The sequence below is a fragment of the Doryrhamphus excisus genome, linkage group LG23 (genome assembly GCF_037039965.1).
Source record: "Doryrhamphus excisus strain RoL-2023G ecotype Guam linkage group LG23, RoL_Dexc_Guam_v1.1, whole genome shotgun sequence".
NCBI classification, from domain to species: Eukaryota; Metazoa; Chordata; class Actinopteri; order Syngnathiformes; family Syngnathidae; genus Doryrhamphus; species Doryrhamphus excisus.
The window spans coordinates 3,444,947-3,451,938 of NC_136379.1; the positions used below are offsets into that span (position 1 = coordinate 3,444,947).

At 43.7% G+C, this 6,992-nt stretch overlaps 1 long non-coding RNA gene across 1 annotated transcript; it reads right to left on the minus strand.

Annotated features, from left to right (window-relative positions):
- Positions 1 to 795: 795 nt before the first annotated feature.
- Positions 796 to 1,737, minus strand: LOC144894912 (uncharacterized). Its single transcript, XR_013625459.1, has 3 exons — positions 1,631 to 1,737; positions 1,373 to 1,465; positions 796 to 963 (listed from the first exon to the last, which is right to left on the minus strand). It is a non-coding gene; the product is annotated as an uncharacterized LOC144894912 (long non-coding RNA).
- Positions 1,738 to 6,992: the final 5,255 nt, after the last annotated feature.

Genomic DNA, 6,992 nt, shown 5'->3' on the forward strand with positions numbered 1-6,992 from the left:
TGTCCCCAAATATTAATTTTGTGTACATTGTCTGTATGTGTATTGTATGTAACCATTACCTCAAACAACAGCGGAATAACATTTGCATTACATTGGATTAGTCAGACAAAGTAAAACCCCTTTTATGCATTTTTCCTTAATAGAAGGACCTATACACAATCTGGTGTCATGGTAACTGTTCACCACATGACTGTGAAAATATTTAAGTGCATTTCTGATGAAACTGACTACAACAAACATTTTTTAAATCAAATTTAGCATCAGTCCTGGGTTAAAACAACACTTTCCTAGAAAAGATCAACACACTTAGGCATTTGGATCACATATCAGAAAAACTTGATTAAAACCTTTCAGAGTATACATAAAAAACTGATTCCTCGATGCATTTCCGGCCACTTTTTCTTACCTCCTTTGTCTTACTTTTCAAAACACTATCACTAAACTCTGACTTTTCTCTCGAGTAAAAATTCAAGTATTTAACTTTCCTTCATAACAATAGAGAGGATATTTTTACAAAGTATAAAACTTTGCACTTACAACAGTAGAGTTTAACATTTCACAAAGTATTCAACGCTTTTATCACAAACATAATGTTTCAACAAAGTGCTATGTGTTAGGGTATGACTCTTCACTGGTCTAAGCAAGTAGACTGTTTTTCAGAGAAAGCAGTTTTGGTGGTAAGCTTTTCTTTCCCAGCCCAAGCATCACAGTCTGAATGAATTTGAGTGTATTTGCCATGCATTTTGGGTAATCCAAGTGTAAAGCATATGTCAGCCCAAATAACAGGCAAAACGCTTGAGGAAAATCTTTAATGTTGTCGATGACAATACCTCCCTCAAGTACGATGGCTGTGGAGATCGGCTGAAGGTGCTTTGAGCTTGGATCCTCTTGAAGACCGTCTTCGCTGAGAACAGTGAGCACACCAACTGTAACAGATGCTAGGGCCTCATCTCTTGTTGAATCCTAAAAAATAAACAGAACATATATCAGCAAGTTATGCTGATTTATTTATAAATTTTTATATATTTATCTCATTAGAATATTTTATATATTATATATATATTATAATATATAGCATACCAGTAAGTACATTTTTGACCAGTGACACTCATTGTTCACTACTGATTCCTGCTCCTGCAATTTTAAATGAATTGATGACTATACCATCAATTTTAATTAGTGTTTACATATCTATCAGACAAATGGAGAACTTGAGCCCAAAACATTTGTCACTGTACAGAAACCTACATACTTTCTTGGTTATTGTGCAGACATAGTTACATTGCTCTATTCTGAGTAATGAATATGAATTGTCAATTATTAATGTACGTTGTACTTGTAGTAATGTACTTTTTTGTGTAGAAGAACTTACCAAGCATGTCTTGTAGAATTCACTGGAGTCATCGGCGACTATAATGGGAATGCCTTTGAGGACAATGGAGCGCAGTGAAGTCACATCTGATGTCTAATGATAGAGGTACAAAAGATCAACGAGGAGACAAATTTACAAAGCACAAGCTAAGCCAGACAAGGAACGAAATAGGTTAGTCTGTATTAAGGTTCCAATTTTGAAGTAGTGTTATAAATATACATGTAATTAACAATACCATAACGATATGAAATTACTTACCACCAAGTTGAATTGCTGCATTAACTCGGTCAGTTTCTGTCCAACGGTTCCCTTTTTGGACCTGAAGAGTTTGATGAAACGTGGCGTGTGCTGGTCAAGAGCCTCAAAGAATTCTCCCTCAAGATTCTTACTGGCAATTCTATTAAACTCAGCAAACACCTGAAAAATAAAAGGAGGGTTGTCTGCTTACAACATGGAAAGTTGAGGTATGCTTCCAGCTTGCTAAAGGTGTAACACCGTATAACAAATGAGAATAGTCCATGCCACTTTCTCACCAACAGAAAATACTGATTTGTATTATCTTGTGTAAAACAAACAAAACAACAGTTTATGTTCCTACAAGTGATATTTCTGGCCTCACGGCTTTGATTATGGCCTACCTGTTTTTCAGTGAACAATGCTGGCCATCTTTCAACCATGTTCTTCACCTCAGGCTCATTTTTAACAATCTCTTGTCTGCGTAGTGGGAATGTCTGGTCCATCACTTTTGATATGAGGATGTCATTTGGTCTTCTTTTCTTCATTTCCTCAACAAGAGTCTGTCTGTCATTTTCAAGACTTGTTTCATCATGTCCTTCTGGTAGATAGTTTGCTTCGCCCCTTTTTGGCCGTTTAATGTTCTTGCTGAATGAGTCTCCCTCTGGGTTGCCTTTGCTCCTTTTACCCCCATTGATTCAGACATCCTCACATCCAGCTTTTCGAAGTTTAGTTCGGTAGTTAGCCATCTTAAATTTAAGACTGTTCTTCCAGCCGTACTATCCAGGCTGAGGACCAGGCTCAGTTAGACCAGGGTGCTTGCTAATCAATGCTTTTGCAACATTGCTGAAGTTGTCGTCTTCAGGATAAGCCTTGTAAGAGTACATTGCCTCTGCAAGCTTTTCCAGTATGTCATGCTTCATATCTCTTGTCAGAGCTGTTTGTGTGCCATCTTTCATATAAGCAAGATCTCCTTGTCTGAGTCTGTATGCAACATCAACTGAGAAATTGGGTATGTCAAAGAAATCTGGCCACTGTTCCCTCAACAATGGTGATGTTCCAGCACTAGAGAGGATCTCAGTGTTTGCGTTGCTGCACTTTGTGTCTGAAGTTGTGGTTGGTGATGACAGGGCTGTTACATGCAGAGTCACGAGAGGGATGATTTTCAGTGTAGCTTTATCAGGCAAGTCTGTTATTTCAGTGAGATTGCAAAGAGCATTACTGAAGTCTTGATCTTCATACTGCAGTTTAAAGTCATACTGCAGCAATAGTTTATCCTTCAGTTGCATTTTAAAATCTTCAATGGAATCAGGTCTTTCATTTAAAGTTACTTTTCTAATATCTTCTTCATCAATGACAACTCTCAGCAATAACTTTTGGTCCATTTTGATAACTTAACCTGAGAAGATAGGATAAATCTGTGTTAGATTTTTACATTTCAGAGTTTGTCACTCAGCATACAATCAATTACAATGAAACCACCACACTTTCCTGACCATAAATTTGTTGTTTTGACTACCGTTGAACAGCACAATAGGTTTAAAAATAGGAAGTAAATTAAGACATCTGTTAATTTCAGAGAGAATATGCTTATGGAGTCACAAGATAGGAATAAACACATTTTAACTTGCTGAATTTATTTTAATTTTGTTGTTATCCAACTTACTCAAACTCATAAAATAAATAGAAGTGCTTAAAGATAGTTTAATTTGCAGATATTAGGTTATATCACCTTTTAGTGTTGGATGGAATGCTCACCAAACCTTTGAGCCGCAAAACTGCAAGAGAAACAGGGTGCAAGTGAAAAGCTATGTCAAAGACCTATAAACCACAAAGACATTTCTAATATTTACATTTATATATCCTTGACATGAGCAACATGAACAATAATCTAGCAAGCCGAGTATGACACCCAATATCTCAACTACTGTAACGGGTTATGTCACTTTGTTAAATACATACTCACGGACGAGGACAAATCGACATGTGAACAGTTGAATTTGCCGCTCGAAAAGAGTCCGGGTCTCTCTGTATGCAGCAGCGGCCTGAGCTGGGTGAAAGCAGACCCCAGGATGTCGCCATGGTTGTATGGTTTAATGGTAATGGTTTAATTTCTATCCTTAAATGTGGCGTTCTGTTGCTTTTTTCTTGACAGATTTCAATAGTTATGCATTCTAAGATATTGTCAATAGCAAGTGACATATTCTTTACCGCTTTGTAATGTAGTTGTTTGTCCACATACAACTCCTCCTCCCCTCGTGTTGTTGTATGGCTCAGTTAAGCTAACATTAGCCCGAATTAAAAACTCAATGAACTGCGCATTAATAATTATTAATAAAAAGACAATCGTTCATCTGTGAAAGAGTGACATATTTACTTACCAAAGCGTTCGCAGCACAGGAATCAAAGCAATCCCGACAAAAGTGACCACTTCAGTAGCATGGACATCCGCTCGGCTGGACTTGTCGGGACACGGAAGTTAATTAAGCGGCAAATAGATGAGGGCTCCTTTGCGCATGTGTGAATTGATCAACTAAACACATCTCACTAATAACTTATTTTTTCTACATTAATACAACTGAGACATACTGAGTTCTTCAACTTTTTCATCTTCTAATTACATGGTACTTGCTTAAATTGAGTGTTCGTAACAGATCGACGAAAAGTTAGTTAGGTTCACTTGGTATTTTTTATTAAGCTCCATGTTATGTTTTACAGTGTACTACATGGTCGTGCAACTCTAAGGAGGGGGGGGAGGGTGGCAGTTGCACGAGCTGTATTTTTTTCTCTATGTGTGTGTGTATGTGAGAGCAATTACTTTTTGTTTTATGAGTTCTTATCTTGACACATTCTTGCAGGATTAACATGAGCATCTGCAGGGTCGCTGTTGGCGCATCCAGGCACCTCCAGGACCTGGGGGTCTCTGGGTGTCTCTGATCAGGGTCTCAGGAACATTCCTTCTTCAGCACATTCAAACACTTTCTATTGTCTAAACAAATGGATATAAGGGTGATAACTATACTCATTCTGTCTACATTTTATTCTAACAGAGCAGCAGTCAAAAAGACCAGTAATACTATTCCGTAAATCGTAAAAGTGTAAAAATAAGTCTCAAGTTGGGATGTGAACATTTCTACCGAAGTAGCAGTTCTAATATCAGGAGGTAGGGGATTCCAGTGTTGGAGCCCAAATAGAAGAGCCTCGAGAGTCCACTTTCTGGCCTCACGTTCCGCAGTTCAGGTCAGTTCTGAATGACATGGCAGAGTTCCAATAAGAAAACCACTGCTGAACAAAAACATTAAGGCTTGTCTGTGGTGGACACTAGGGGGCAGGTCTCTCACCCAGTCGGTAGGCGGGTTGGGGGCGTGGTTTGATCCCTCTTTTTTGGCGCGTAAATGTTAGCGCTATATAAGATGTTCCATCGTTGTGATTGGGTGTGGTTTCTGAGCAGTCAATAAATAAAGCTCTGCATAAAACAAACAAGTGAGTCTTTCCTGCAACAGCCACATTGGTGACCCCGTTGAACATGTTTCAAGAGGCGGATCAGTGTGATTCCTACTCGGCCATGTCGCCCCAACTCCCAACCCCAGTGGTCGGAGCTGCGGCGAAGCTCCCGGTGTTCTGGCAGAGCGACCCGGCTTCGTGGTTTCAGCACATCGAGGCGCTGTTCCACTTGAGGGGAATCGCGACAGACGACTCCATGTACTACATGGTCGTTGCTGCTCTTGATCAGACGACCACTCGCCGTGTCATGCAGCTGTTGCGCGCACCTCCGCGTATTGGGAAGTTCGACGCGCTCAAGCAACTTCTGCTTAGGAGGTACTGTCTGTCGCCCGCGGAGAGAGCTGACAGACTGCTTTCGCTGCCCGGCTTGGGCGATGGCACGGCCGCGGACTTGATGGACAATATACTGTCGCTGTTGGGCTCGGATGACGGCGGGTTCCTTTTCCCGCACATTTTCCTGCGCCAACTTCCCCCTCCGGTACGAGCGGTGTTGGCTAACTCTCCCTGTTTGGCCGCGGGCGACTACCGGGGGTTGGCTGAGGACGCCGATCGAGTCCTCCTTGCTACGAGACGGTTCGCGGTGCACGGTGTGGAGGCGGACCCTCAGCAGACGGTGACGGAGGACGCGGACTCGGCAGTGGTGGCTGGTGTGTCTCAGAAGCGGCGCGGGAAGGACTTGTGCTTCTTTCACCAGCGGTTCGGCGCAAAGGCTCGGCGTTGTTCTCCCCCCTGCGCTTTCGGGGCTCCGGGAAATGCCAGCGCCGGCGTCCAGTAGCAGCTGTGGGCGCCGGTGAACGGAGTGAGCTGCTCTTCGTTAACGACTCGCTGTCGGGAAGGCGTTTCTTGGTGGACTCCGGCTCGCAAGTCAGTGTGCTTCCCCCGGGACGCACGGACAAGGCGGCCCGGGGCGGCGGGCCTCTATTAAGCGCCGCGAATGGCTCATCCATTGACACGTTTGGCGCAAGGTCGGTGACTGTTTGTTTCCACGGGCGTGAGTGCGAGTGGGACTTTGTCCTTGCCTCTATAACTGTCCCTATTATCGGCGCTGACTTTTTGTGTGCTAATGGATTACTTGTGGATGTTGCCAATCGCCGTTTGATTGATGCTGTGTCATTTGCCACATTTCCGTGCAAGACTTGGGCCCTTAACACAGGCTAACTTTTTGACGTCGGGTGACGTTTTCCTGCGTCTGTTGGTGGAATTTCCGGCCTTGATCACACCATCTTTTTCTACCGCGGATACCTTACATGGTGTTGAGCATTTCATCCCCACAAGGGGACCGCCGGTTTTTGCGCGCGCTCGTCGCCTTGACGCTGCTAAATTGGCCACGGCCAAAGAGGAGTTTGCCATGATGGAGCGCTTGGGCATCGTGAGGCGGTCTAAGAGCCCGTGGGCCTCACCTCTACACATGGTGCCCAAGGCGGACGGGTCATGGCGGCCATGTGGCGATTTCCGCCGCCTCAACAATATCACCGCGCACGATCGCTACCCCATTCCGCACATTCAGGATTTTTCCGCCCGCCTGGCTGGGGCAACAGTTTTTTCCAAGGTCGAGCTGGTCCGCGGTTATCACCAGGTCCCTGTGCATACCGAGGACGTGCCCAAGACTGCAGTAATTACCCCGTTTGGCCTTTTCGAGTTTTTGTGCATGCCTTTCGGCCTCAAGGGGGCGGCGCAGACCTTTCAGAGGCTGATGGACTCGGTGTTGCGTGACCTCACTTTTGTGTTTGTCTACCTTGACGACATATTGGTGGCCAGTCCTTCGGCTGAGGAGCACCTGTCGCACCTTACGCAAGTTTTCCGTCGCCTCGATGAGCACGGCCTCATTGTTAACCCGGCCAAATGCCAGTTTGGGCTGCCGGTGATAGATTTTTTGGGCCAC